A 14,874-nucleotide genomic window follows, 5' to 3' on the forward strand; every position below is an offset into this window, starting at 1 on the left:
CAAGACTCCTTAGACGAGTGCTCCCGAAACTGTCTAACCTGTCGAAAGAAGTTGAAAAAGTTTTCTTCTCCTTCTAGCTATTTTAACCCCGAGTATTCAAGGGTTCAAAGTTCGGTTAGGAGAAAAATTCAGAAGCATGTCACGTTGATCGAATTGTTCGAGTAACTAAGGAAACGCGGGAAATTTATCGGACAGCCTTAATTGCCTTCGATTCGAAGTTGTTTCGTCCTAGGAATTAGAACGAAGGTTGCCGGAGGGAAATTTGGAAATCACGATTGTCAATATAATTAAATTGTTCTCGAGTTAGTAATAATAGGGGCGAGTTCCCTTGATTGGATCGTTGGTTAGTGTACCATACTGGATACGACTATTTCATAAAAACGGTGCTCTGATTGAAATTTAACTTATATCGAGGACTCTGAGTAATCGAAAAGTATTATTCGCATTAATCGAACGATCGTAAATCGTTCCGAGCGCGACTGTAAATTAATTCGAGCCTCGCGCTTATTCGCTCGTCCAGATTTAAAACAGCTCCTGGTATCGGTTCGTTTATTAATGTGGATTAACTAGCATCGATACGTTTAAACTGCTATCGGGACGAATCGTAAATTAAACATCCTACTATCTTGTAACTCGTAATTCGTAGTTGACAAATGTACACGATATCGTTTTTTTCTACTATGAGTTACTCTCGCATTTAACGATATATTTCGCGCGACCTATTTACATTTTTGATTTGACATATTTTTAGAGCTGAATTCCATGAAATTTAAAAGAAGGATCAACATTGGACAACTCGCATTCAAATGCCATGCTTTGAAATTTAAATGAACTAATTAGTGGTACGAATAAAAAAAATCTACACAATTTGTGAAAAGCCACACCGCCACCGTCAGAATTTACTTAATTAATTTTTCAAACAAATTAATATTTTTTAATCTATTCTTCATTGTGCATTGCTGATTCAATATTCGACCGATCATTTTGGATGATAGCGCTATGATTTCGGCGGCGAGTGGATAAGGCAAATAAGAAAAGAGAAAAATGTCTCTTTGAGGAAAGTCTTTGTCTTGGATTGCGAGATGTAAAGTACTTCCTTACTTGAGAAGTTCCAGCTCGAAAGTGGCCGTTGTAAGCGTTGCCACAGAGAACAGTAGAGAGAACGAGTTCAAGAGAGATACTCCAATCTCCATTCAATACCCTAATCGACTGTAACGATGGCTAATTTTGCATAGATTGCAGATAATCCTTGAGACGATAAGGGAATGATAGTAGACCATTATAGATTCCTTTCGATTTTCTTTTCCAAGTAAGTACCTCTTATCGAGCTAAAATTAAATTTGACAAATCGTTACTAGAGGCAATATTTTACAATTCGTTAAACATTAGAATCTCGTTTAAACCTAATTACGATGTAATTTTATTTCCCTTAACTGAAAGATATTTTTCTTTCGCATTTTCTTTAAACGGAATAGTACAGCTTCCAGGTTGATAAATAATCTCGAAAGACTGCGATTTCGTTCTCATCGATCTTCGCGTGTACTTCTTAATCTACTTGCACGATCTCGAGTTCTGGTCGAAGGATTTCTCGTTCATTGTCTGATAAACTGTCCTACGGACGACACGCAACGAATAAATTTGTTCTGTATAGTATTGTTCGAACCAGCTGTACTACGAGTAGCATAATTAATCCTTGCATTGCAGCGTCTGTGGTGTATTAATCGTAAGTTGATTGTTAACGTTTGATAAATGACCCGTCTGTTCATTGTTTCTATACCCCGGTGGAGAAACTCTGTCTCATAGTTTGATATTAATTTAGCGTCCCGATTGAACATTTTTCAACTCGCTTTCAATAAGGATCATTTGAAATTTATCAAATACTGTTTGATCGCCATCAGTAACAACAGTTGCTTTTCCTCGAAGCATTCCGATCGCGTCTATGGATTTTACAGTAAAATGTTCGAAAGGGTAAGAGGAGGAAACGCGAGCTGAATTTTCCGTGGGAATCGTGGAGAAGCATCGGGAACGAGACGATGGAATTTTCGAAATGGAACTTGTCGCTGGGGAGGGCGCGCGAAAAGCGACAACCCCTTGAATCGAAATCAGATGTACTTTAGATCCATCTGGTAGGAAAGCGGCCATTTACATTTGTAATGTACGAGGGAAGCAGCTTTGTGTCGCCAATTCGTCCTTCTAACGTGTGCTTTTATTTTTCTTTCAAGAAGATCAAGCTTTTCTTTTTGCCTGTTCCTTTTCCTCTTCGTTGCTTGTTCTCTTGAAGGCATTTCATTTTTAACGACTTCTGTGACAAGGAAATGACACGAAAAATATTTCCTTTCCTGCTCGTCAATAATTCCATCGGTTTATCGAAACAACCCTTCGTTCTCAAGGTGTTCCTCTCCAATTTTAGTTTGTTTAGAGACAGCAAGACGCAAGTAGGGACTTCTGACATTTTATTCCGAACCTGCTGGCTCCTCGATTTATACACAAACATCAATCCGTAAATGCTAGCTAACATCTGATCGGCTACGACGACATGTTTACATGAATTTGCCGACATTTCCCAAGGATTTCTAACTTGTGTACGTTGCATCTCGAGGAATCGTGGTTGCGAAAGCTACTTCCTTTGAAGTCTTTCGACACGTTCCAAGCCCCTTGCGTAATCCTGATTAACCCGTTGACTTATAATATCGATACAGAGTTCTGACATGATTTACGCTTTGAACGCGTCGATCTTTCATCGAATTTATAATTAAATTAAACTGCTCTGTTTCAATCAACTGTAATTACCAGTTGCTCGATCGGAATCGTTGATGGCATAATATTTCATCTTGTAGAACGGTTGAAATCGTAGAAATTTACAATACCTTTGTGGTTTCAACGGCTTTATTATACCGGACGCATTTTTGTTATGTTCTTTTTTTTGCGCCCCGAAACGACCAGTCACGAGTTCTCTCTTTCAGCGGTATGCACAAAAGTTCTCGTTAAAATACCATGCTACGAGGAGAGGGCGAGAGAAAAGAGGGAGGAATATTCGGAGGAACTTTAACTGTGACTACTTTTTTACCCCCTCCACCCTCATCTTCATACCTTATCCCGCGAACGAACTCTTATTATCCTATTTTCATGCTTCTTCATCGGTCGAATCGGGGTTATCAGAGCACTCAATTATTTGGGTCATCCGAGGCTACTCGTTTCGAACCCATCCGCCTCGGCCGGAATATTTTCATAGCTATAAATAATCCCATCGTGACGAGACAATGTAAAAACGTGTTTAATCGCGGACATGCGTATACTTGAGAAGTAATTATCGCGTTCAGATTTTTAAGCGTTTAAATTAAATCGTTATATAGTTTTCGACAGGTTTCCTCAAATTATCAATTAGGTCGCGATAAGTGCGGTAATAGACGGAAAACTTTTATTTGTAATCATGTTTCATTCTCATTTATGCAATTTTATGGAGCCTCGCTATATTACCTGGTGCACGTCAACCGCTTTATTTCTCCTCTTTTATCACGTTCCTTCCCTAAAGCGAAGTTTAAGAAAATCGGACCGACATTTACTCGCTTCACCCTCGTAACGCCTGCTGCCACGTTCCGGAAATTAAATGCCACCGTCTCGCAGGAAGACGATTGCTTCTTCCGTGATCCGCCGTATCGCATCGTGCATACGGTGTTTGTTTACAGCGGCACGAAATTAGGCGTCCCGTAATCCACGATCCGGAGATGACGATTAGGACGAAACAATTTCGGTGGTTGAATAAGCTCGTAATAGACGCGCAGGGATTCTAGTCCTATGTACACACGTGTAAACGTGTATTACGTGGATGTACCTACTCGCGGAGATATTGTAGTACGTACAGTCATTCCTGAAAATTTAATAATGCGTAGCTACCAATCTGAAAGCTTGTGTTTGAAAATTAAAAGGGTCATTTTATTGATCTCCGACTAATGAAATTCGTTGATCAGCCTATAATCAGGCTAATTAATAAATTTTTCCGCACTTTGCCCATTAAAAAGCGTCCCTTTGAAGCAGCGAATAGTAGACAGCTCGTTAAACGCAGATTAAACAAAACGAATTCGCGAGGAGAATGCGCGTAACAACGTTAACAAAATTAGCTCGAAGCGAATTGTTGTTCCCCGTCAGGCTTGTCACTCGCGAAACGTAATTGAATCCATGGGGATCGAAGGCTGTTTAACAGATTCCACGCTAAAGTTTTCGCGACTGATGGTACAGTTGTCTGGCGAAAAGCAGAAACTCGCGCCACGCTAACCCGTGCCGAGTGGAGCTTTATCCTTAATTACCAGTGCGATTTTATCGGGAATCGTTCGATCTTCCATTGTTTACGACTGTCATCGCGGGAACGACGTCGTGAATGGGTTTTCACCGTCGACAATTTATCGACGAACCTCGTTCGAATCCCAGGAATTTATGTAATATCATAATATATTCGATTCGCGATCGGTTGCTCGAAATTGTTCATTACCTAACGAACGAATGGACACGCGAAAAGTTTATACGAAATCGTTACCACAAAATTAATATGCAGAACGCGGCTCGTTAACGCTCGTTAAATGCTCGGTCGAATTTTTGGCGGAGAATTGTGCAGGAACGAGAAATGCGTTTCATAGAAAGAGATAGGGGAAAAATCAGCGACGTTCGTTTTTACACGATTGATATTTACCACGGTGTAGTACAACCACGACGTTGATATTTCTGGTGAAACCAGCCGGTGTTCGATGTGCTAATCTGCATACGCATCGGCATCGCGCACACAAATTGCACGCATGCAAATAGCAACGCGATAGGTGTGTACACGTGCGAACATCGTGACATTGGATACAGGGATGTATCGAAACTAGACGCGTGTCGATATACAGTCAGGATTGAAAGCGAGTATTCGCACCCCTTATCAGGGGTGCAAAAATAGGTATTTCGTTCACACTTCAGAAATTCGAGAGATAGAAAGTTCAGTGCTGAATGTCGATTTGGAATTAGTTTTCGCGTTACGGTAATCGTAACAATAAAGAAAATTCTTATTTTGTTTACTCTGTTCGAAGGGATGCATGAATCTCGTGGGAAGTCGTCGCGTCACGGCGCGTAGTTAAACGTCGACGCCCCAGAGCGACGCCGTCCTCATTGATTCCCTGCGGCCATTCACGACCCTCCTCGCTCTCTTCCTTAACCAGCCTCGCCGACTTATATCCACGACGGAAGTCCCCTAACGTATCTCCAACTTTCGTCATTTTGCATGAAACTTCGCGGACATCGTGTTCTTTAAAAACACGTTCGTCGAAAGGGAACAACGATGAAAATTCGTCGCGTGCTCTGTTCCTGTCGAAAATATTTTGTTCCAATTTTTCATTGACCCGCCTAAAACAATATCGATGAAGTTCTAAACATGAAATGATGGAAACCTTGAACTCATGGAATACAGTTTTACATTTTCTTTTTTTTTCATTTTTTTTTTTTTTTTGTAGAAGATAGATGAATACGATCGTACGGCTCGTTTAAATCTCGACGATGCTATTCTTTATGGTGAAATTGTCGACTGTCGAGAACGTAGGATGGATTCGTCGGTTCCGGGTAAAACGCATGATCGATTGAAAGAGTAATTGCGGTTGTCCGGCTGGACAGCTTCCAGAGCAACAAGTTCCGTTGCGTGCGATCCGATCGATCGATGACAGAGAGAAAAATTGAACGAATCGATTTTGCGTCACTTTTAAATCCGCTCCGCTCTATACTCTGTCGAATTAACTAAAAGTTGTAATTTGTTCTTCAACACGTTAGCAGAGTGCATCAGTATCCCTTTAGGTTAATTACGAAATATTTTGCTGCAACGAATTAATACGTAATTTGTCAAAGTTCGAGACCAAGTTCACGGATAATCCAGGGAAATGAAGGTTTAGGACGGGTCGTTGAGAGCCACGAAGCCACTTTAACCCCTTCCACAAATCTTGATTCTCATTTGCAGATCGATATCGCGGCTAATGTGTCCGTACGTTCATTTATCTTTGATTATTAGATAAATGTGTTACGCGTTATGTACGGCCTCTGCTTAGCGACGATACGAGACCGCGAAAGCCCTAATTACATTGAATGTTTCACTATTTGCCTCTGTCCTGTCCTCGACGTCGAGATCTGGTTTTATAGAAGATTAATTGTCCTTCCACTTGTTGAAGGTATATATGCCGAAATAATCAATTAAATGGATGGTAACGTTATAAACGAGAAACCTATTCAATGAAGTATTTTTCCACAAATTTTTTTAAATTTTTTGATTAATATTCCTTTCGATCGATTTCATTTCGCGCCATTGTTGCTTTTTAACTTCATCAATAGTTTTTCCACTCGCGTTGACGAATAATGGAAGAAAAATATTTTCCAAAATATAGAACCGCGTAACAATTGTGTACCCAACTTCGTACTTGCAAATATTTTATCATCGCTTTTGTTTTTCTTTGAAAAATATTTTCGAAAAAAAAAAAAACAGCTAAAAACAGTTCGTTGATGATGGACGAAATTTCGCGCCACGCATATTTTTCCATCAGTTGTGCTTTTACAGTTCGAACATTAATATTCGTTTCGATAAATTTCAAGCCTCGTTCCGCTTCGAATTTACGGCTTGCGCTGCAAGCACAGCGATTTATTTTACTGCGGCTCCCGTTGCAGAAACCGCGAGATCATTTCCGGTTGTTCACGGGAATCGTTTGTTAGGCACGTATCAGTGCCGTCACGAAGAGTTGGAAGATTTTCGTAAAGTCTTTTCCGCTGGTATTGCACGAGCACGTGCAAGCTCTCGGGTTTCCGGTTGGAAAAACAATACCTTCGCGAGGAAACTTTCAGACCACATTCATTCGAGTTTTCCCATATTCCACGACCAGATCCTACGTCGGCAGATAGGAAATGAAAATCCACCCTAACTTCGATTTCCTTCCCTTTATTCTGCTGACGTACCTGAACTCTTCGATACACGTGCGTGCGCTTGTAATTGTGTTTGTGTTTCGTTGGCGCCAGGGGGTCCAACGAGGGTCGAATAAACGAAAGAAAAGAGAATATGAGATCACAGAGCATCCCTGAGTTCAAGGACGAAATTGGCCGCGTTATTCGTCATACTGAATTACGATTATTTAGGAATAAATAGAGTATCTATTTTTATAATAGAAAAATTGACAAAGTTATAATGTTAATTCTATACGTCCCTTAAAAAAAGGAAAACCTTCCCTTTGTTCTTGATTGGCACAATCAAATGCCTCGTCGTTCTGTAAAAATAGAATTCAATATTGTTCGTGTAAACGCAGCCACGAACCAATGTTACGAAACATGCTGGTAATAATCCTTCTACAGGACCCCTTGCAGCGTGCTTCTTGTGTCTGGGACACTGTAATCGCTCATTTAATATCCTGCACGGAGAACCTAATTCCTTCGAGTCAAGATCCTGTGGCGTCGAGTCGATTGATGCCAGGATGAAGTAACTTTATGCCAGTTGATTTAGCTGGATTAAAAAATTTTTCCTCGTTGCACTATATTGACTGAAAAAGAAGTTAAAACGTATGTTGGGTCGTTAAAATTGACTTATCAGCCTCGGATATCGGCCAGTAGGGTTCATAAATTCCATGGAGAAGCTTGAAACGTTTGTTGGGTCTTAAAATATTTCTGTACCGATGAGTCAGAAGTGATTTGTTCTTGAATTAAAAACTGATGTATCGTGGTTCGAGTTGAATCAAAAATAACGCGATGTTTGATGGAAACTCAAGAGAAATTGTATACACGAGTTCGATGAAGATTTCGTTTAACCCTCGAACGATGGACCATATAGATAACAGTAACTTGAATTTAATTTCGAACTCCATTTTCGTTAGATATTATTTTGCTTTTGGTTTGGCTCGTTATTCTTCTTTGTTTGGTGTACTCTATGCGCGGATGCGTTTTCTTCGACAAATGTCAATAGCTCGCCACGGATCGTCGGGTTAATTAAATTCCACGTGCAATTGCACAATTATCGGTCCCGTTCGATCTGAGCGTAAACGAATTGTCAGAATCTATTTATGTCGAAAGGCTTAAACCCGTTGAACAAACGTACAAATGCATAAATAAAAGGAGCCACCAGAAATTTAACCACGAATTTCATCATCTCCGGTACCCTGTTATTTTTTCAAGATTGAAAAATCTGATTTTTTTACTAAAATTTTACTCTTCCATTTCTACATTTCATAAGAGAAGATAATCACGGGTCTATGATTACGAAGCTTCAATTTCCCTGCTGATGCAACGAAATTGCTTTCCAATGGATTTCGAACGAATATTCAAAGCCATACGATACGAATATTCGTACAGGAAGTTGATTTTTATTCGTAGGTCGATGAACACTTTTCTCGATATATCAATAAACAAGTCTGAACTAATGAAAATTGTTTATTGAAACGATGTTGAGTGGTGCTTTATTTTTATCATTCTTTAAACGATTGAAAGCGTTTTGTGTAGCTCACACTTTACATCGTTAAAGATTCGATATCCTATGCCTAATATCCACTTAAATGCCATTAAAGCATCGATGTTCTAATTAATTTTCAAATCGAACTTTCAATTGGTAACCTTACTACTATTAGATGCTAGAATTCTCTTTTCTCTTTTATTGAATATTTTATCCAGGGGGTTGGTGTTCACCGGTGACCCAAAGGTAGTTACCGTGTTAACGGAGATCTCGTGTTGTCTTCCTGAACTAGCAAAGGTTATAACCCCAGGATGACCCTTCGCAATAGCAACACTTCTTATTGGCCGGCACAAATGTTTGGCGAAGCGTGAAACTTCTCTTGGACAGAGTGGACCAATTTCCTCCGGGAAACCGTGGTAGCCTTAATGGTGACACGTGGAAAGTCGTGTAATTGAATGGCCCTGCTAGAAAATTATATCCACTGATGAAATTCTCTACAATATTTTCTTCCGAACTTCCTCGACGCTTATCTCACGGTTTTACGATACGAAAATAATCAATCGGATTTCTGGTAAAACGCGGTGGACCTAGCTGGCGAAATTCGAAACGTTCACACTCGAAATGCAATTAGTCTTCCGCAGACGAGAGAAAACGAAGTTGGAGGCGCGCAATTACCAGCGAAATTGAGGCGTCGACGCTTGAAGCATCCTTCCGTTGTTCTCGCCGGAACCCTTTTGTCTTTCGCGAGTTAGACTTACAGTAGCGTTGCTGAAACGCTGTTTTCAAAGCAAGAATTCCTTTTTCTTTACCTTCAAATTCGTCATGTTCTCAAAGAACTCTGCGAAAAAGGTTGATTGCTTGCAGCGACGTTTTAAACAAACCTGTTTCTCTTATTTTTCCTTTAGATTCATTTTCCACGAGATTTTCATACAATGAAACAGTAATCACATGTTTCATTATATTTTTTATACTCTTTAGAATAAAAAAAATTCGTAAGAAACGAAGCGTACTCTCGAGTACTCGTTCGTTGTTCCTCTTCCCTCGTGTTTTCCGTGTGCATGTCTAAAACAATTCTTCCCTGCGACCTCGATTTTCACGGAAACACAAGGGCGAGTTATTATAACGATGTTAACCACGTGTAGCCGGCGAAACGTTGTGCCTAGCTAAATTTCCGAGTTGATTTATCGCCGGCCGCCTGCATCGAGAATAAATTTTCCTCTTGATTCTCGTTGCACAAGCCGATGGAACGCGTTGGATTAGATAGCGCGATCGATCGGTCACGTTTCTTCCTGATTGTGCTTAATTTACCTTCGTGCTGGAAAATAGAATCCTAGAAAATCCGATCGATGAAAGAATATGATAGAAAGTAAAGTTATTTACTTTTGGTGGTGTTTTATCAAAAATTTATTTATTATTTAGAATACAAAGTAGGATAATATTCTGGAAATTCGATTTCGTGAAACGCGATTATATTAGAACGATTTTTGTCAACGTCGAACTTGAAAACGGGGGTTGATACCAGGCTGCTAATTTCGTAGACGTTGCGGAAACATAATGGCCGATTCGACGAAGCTCGTAAACGTGTTGAGGAGAGTCGTTGAATGAAACACGAGAGGTTCACGTGGGCGCTCGCAAGTTCAACAACAGCTGTGGACCATCCAGGAACGCGTGCATTCGTCGTGCTCTTTCATGGTTGAAATTATTCGACACGAAAATTACCGCACACGATTTCGTCACTAAAACTTCCTGTCGTCGATGCCATTATCCTCGACTTTCATTTCGTTTTCCTTTATTTGTTTATCCGTTTCACTTCGACAGTCGTTGCGTCTATGCTAAACAGAAGCCCTTATTTTTTTAAATTTCCGATAATCCCTTTTGTTGCAAAGCGGTGGCGAGCTTTCCAGGCAAATTGAACTTGATCCATGAGAAGGATAATGTAATCCAGATTGTAAGAGAATTCCATTAAGCTGAATACGATGTGTTGTTCTTCGTGTTAATCGATGAGCAGTGGAACTCGATGGGATTCTAGATAGTTTTAGATTATCTGGTCCAGCATAGGGTGGTAAGTTTGTCCCAGAGGTTAGACCTTCTAGTTCGATGGCTCGTGATCCGGGAACACAAGCTGCCCAGAAAGTTCCTTCTATATCCCGTTGGCTGTTTCGAAGGCTTCGCTTAATTGTGAACGCCAAGCAAAGTGCGAGACACGATTATAGAACATTTGACCAGAGGGGATTAAAAACGTCGGCTATTTCACGAACTTACACTTTCCTCTTTATTATACCGACTGTAAGAAATGTTTGTATTCAATTATAACGCGCGAGGTTTCTCACCTGTCTCCGTGATAAGTGGTCCTCGGAACCGCGAGGAAGACCCATGGAATCCCTATACTTCCAAAGCGTCGGTTTAATTCGTCAGCTGGACGAAGACACGCTGGCTAAAGAGCTTAGAGATAATGTCCACTTTAAAATTGGATGTGCTGCAACGCGGGACACGCTGCACTTCTCCCATCGTCTCAACTGCATTCCCTTAATTACTCCTGCGGACGGTGTACTAATTAACAGAAACGCCGCGTTCTGTGTTCCAGCCGAGGCGAGAACGCGAGGCACGATCCGATGAATGGATCTTGCTTGTACTATTGTCTACAAGCAATTTCGAAAGGGCGGATGGAAAGACGAAATATCCGGGTCCATGGTGTTCGATTAGATCGATTACCAAATTCTGTCGTGTTCTAGAAAATCCCGCAATTAAAGTAGAATTAGGTATGAAAAAATTCCAAATATTTTGTTCACGGCACCAATCGGGAGTTGTACTCTACAAAATGCAAAAAGTTTCGTTCCAATTGGTCCATCCGTCTTGGAGTACTGATCGAATTGAGTAATCTTCTCCTGTTTCCAAGTCGATTAATAAAATAAAATTAAGTAGAACGTACGAGCATTGATCAGACTTGCAGTCAAACGAGAAACTCTCTCGGTTTGATACTTTCATTTACATTTCGATAGTTTCAATTTTAAATCCCGAACGAAGCGCGAATGTACCTATCTAAATCGAGCTTAATCTCTACGTTTCAATCGATCGTTGTTCGAACTATCCTGACCACGGAAGAATCAAACCAATCCGTGGGGAATTTCCTTGAAGATTCACGTATTGACGAACGGTTCGGAACGATGGACACGGAATTCAAAGAGATTCCGACGGCAACCGAAGCCGGCGCATAGGTATCTTGTCCCTGTGAACATGATGCAGGTCAGGATCGTTCTCGGGACGCGATCGAGCGAAAAACAAGGAAGAGGAATCGTCTCGAAACCGAAATGCAGCTCGTGCCAAGTGAAACGCGAATCGAATTCATTGAACGTACCGTGACTAACACGATCCGCTTTGTACCATCCAGATCGCTCTATTTTAGGTTCTTTCAGCTGTTTATAACACCTGTTTTCTTCTCTTCGCAGCCTTAGGTGAAACATTGTTCAATCGGAAAAACAAATAAACTGCAACAAAAACGTTTCCGTTTCCTTTCTACGATACGAAAGTTGAATCACCGCAAACGTTTCAGGCGTGAAATATGAAAAAACGTAGAAGGAGGTTGTACTTTCAATTTTTATCACGAAGGTTGCAACCACTCAAAGGTCAATTGTTATTGTTTTCGTGTTGCATTTGCACGAAGAAAGCGAGCTTCCGATGCATGTCGAGAGCTCTGCTGCAATTTCCAACGTTTCCTCATCGCCGCGCGTCCCGATCGCACCTTCCGATTGTGTCCAGGGAATAAAAGAGCCGGAAGAGGAGGAGAAACAAACTCTTTACACGCGGGACTCTTCTTTTTCCTCGCGCGTTCTGTTTTCCACTCCACGTTTATCCGTCCCCTCTTCCCTGGCGAATAAAAAGGAAAACCCACCGCGGTGCTCGAGCGCCAAGAGAAGGAATAAAAAATAGAAGCAGGGGAGGAGGATGAAGAGAGAGAAATGTGAAAGAAAGGGAAGGGTTACGTGGCTTATCTTGAACTCGACACGCTGAAAGCCGTTTCTGTCGCTTTTACCCCGTCGCTAGACAAAGTTGAGTGGCAGTAGCGTAGTATTACGCTACTCTTTCCCCTTCCTGTTTCCTCTTGGCTTCCGGAACGGCCGCGATTCGAACTGCTCGTTGAATACCAGACTAATTGGAACTGAAAGCCTCGGCAGCGAGGACTGTCTCCTAATGGCGTCGCTAACGAGCGTTCTTCTCGATCAAACTGATAGATGCACTCGTGCGCGCTTTGTGGAAGATGAGAGAAAGAAATTTGGAATTGCATTGAAGCTGGCGACAACGCGTATAGGATATAGAGCGCGAGTAGTAGAGCGTAGAATATGGAATGTAGAACGTATAGAGTTCTTAATAGAGCATACAGCATAGAGTGGTTAAAGATTTAATTAACGGAATATTAAACCGCGTGATCTCGCTTCGATCCCGTCGCACCCATTGTCCTCCGCGAGCCGCGTCAAAGTGACGAAGAGTTAGGAGGGCAAAGTTCATTCGTCGAACGGAACGTTCGCGGAGAGATCGAAGTCGATTTTCGAATAAACGACTGCCGTCCGCAGGCACTAGTCCGCGGCTGATTGCAGCCATTGTGCATCCCTGAACGAAGTCCTTCTATCTTGTTGATCGCTGTTTAACCGAAATACAGGCATTCCCATGGTTCCACGGGAAATCGAATCGGAAGCCTGCATGTTCGTCCGTCGTGTCCGACTGTTTATTTTTCGGCAAAGGTCGAGCATGTGCTCTTCGGCGCGGAAAAAAGCCGAAAACAAGCAGCCCGAATCTCTGCAGTGTATCCTTTCTTTCTAGTTTTATTGTGCCTGTTCGTTTGGCAGGAAACGCTGACGGAACTTGAAAAAGCTTGGGTTGAAAAGAGAGACCAGACTATCGCCCTGTTGGTAAAAATATTTTATGAACCTAGATTCGCGTACTTGATAGTTTTCAGATGTTAAATCTTCCGTGTGACACGGTTAACAAACGAGACGGTATTTAAATAAATTTTTAAGTATGATGTTTTACTACGATCTAGGATTTGGGTCGCGTTCATTCATATTATCTTCAAAGTTTCGCGTTAAGTTATCTTTCTAGCTGAACATTATTTTCCCGGAATTTTGCACGGTGGATAAAAGAGATGAAAAAAAAAGGTGGTAACACAATTATTATTTAACGCGATTAACACTTTTACAGAGTCGTCACAAATCGATCGTAGAAATTTAATTTTCATAATGTATTTTGGAAACCATTATCCGAGTGCTTTGCGAAAAATGTTCGCGACAATCGTTTGAGCATTCCCATCGTTAAAGAAGTAAAAATAGACACGAAGGGGTTAACGATGATTAGCTGAACGGAAATGCAACGGGAACAGCAGTGATTCTAATAGAAACGCAAACTTCGTTATCACCCCACGTTTGAAGCTTCACGATAACGATACCTACCACTCTCTTAACTTTACACCGATCGAAACATGCGAATATTTCTCGCGAAATATTTCCAAGTTGGAAAGTAAAGCGGAGTTTTACTGGACGAGGGCAACTCGACGAATATTGCGGTCAGACTGCAACTTACCGAACAGCGGAGGGTCGCAAGATTTATTAAAACCGCGGGAAAATTTTTCGCGATGTTAGCTTTCCGGGTCTCCGCTTACGGAAAGATAGCACTGTGAGATAGTTCTAGAGAAGTTTAGCGACGGAACTTTCTAAACTTTGCAATAGGTTTCGCGCGGTTCCTCTACACGTTCCATACGCGGCGATATAGAACCTCGAAATTTTGTTTCGCATTCTTTGCGTCACTTCGTCATGCAATTCGCGAGCTATATTATTCGCGAAGTATCTTATTGTTTTGCCGAACGATACGTGTATGGATGCGTCTAAGTTATCGTGCATCTCCGACCTTCCGGACGCCACTTTGGTACCTTTCCAAACCCAAGTTTAAGAGATAACATTTTTTTAAGTCTGACCTCTCTGTTCATTTTCCTCCTCATACATATGGATACGCGACCACGTGTATTTACCACAAGGGTACATGATCGCGGTGCAGAGGTATACCTGTGTGTTTAAGGAGGCGCTTCTACAGAGCCAGACAGACTCCTATTCGTTCGAGTCTGTCCGATCGTTATACGCGTCTAACGATGGATCGATAGTTAGGTTTGTGGTTGACAGTTCCGGCGGTAATTTACAAAGTAGGCGTCCCCCCGGATAGAATAATTATAGGATACCGGGTAGTTCTCCATCAGTCGCGCAATCCGACGCAATCTCTAGGGAATTGAAATATCCAAGAAAAGTGGAAAACTTTAGCAATTCAGCGATCAATTTCGCGTCTCTTCGAATTCATCCAAATATATGTTGATTCACGGCGCAGGGAAGGGATCAGAAAATCGAGGAAAAAAAATCTTTGGATCCGTGCCAATGGCCGGTCTCTCTCGTGCCACCCTTTCT

The 14,874-nt window shown here is 41.4% G+C and overlaps 1 protein-coding gene across 9 annotated transcripts in view; it reads left to right on the top strand.

Annotated features, from left to right (window-relative positions):
* The window catches only part of LOC114881914 (transient receptor potential-gamma protein), a 55,748-nt gene that overhangs the window by 3,598 nt on the left and 37,276 nt on the right, over positions 1–14,874 (top strand). The gene's annotated exons all lie outside the window — the stretch shown is intronic.

Source organism: Osmia bicornis, chromosome 1 (genome assembly GCF_907164935.1).
Source record: "Osmia bicornis bicornis chromosome 1, iOsmBic2.1, whole genome shotgun sequence".
Lineage (NCBI taxonomy): Eukaryota > Metazoa > Arthropoda > Insecta > Hymenoptera > Megachilidae > Osmia > Osmia bicornis.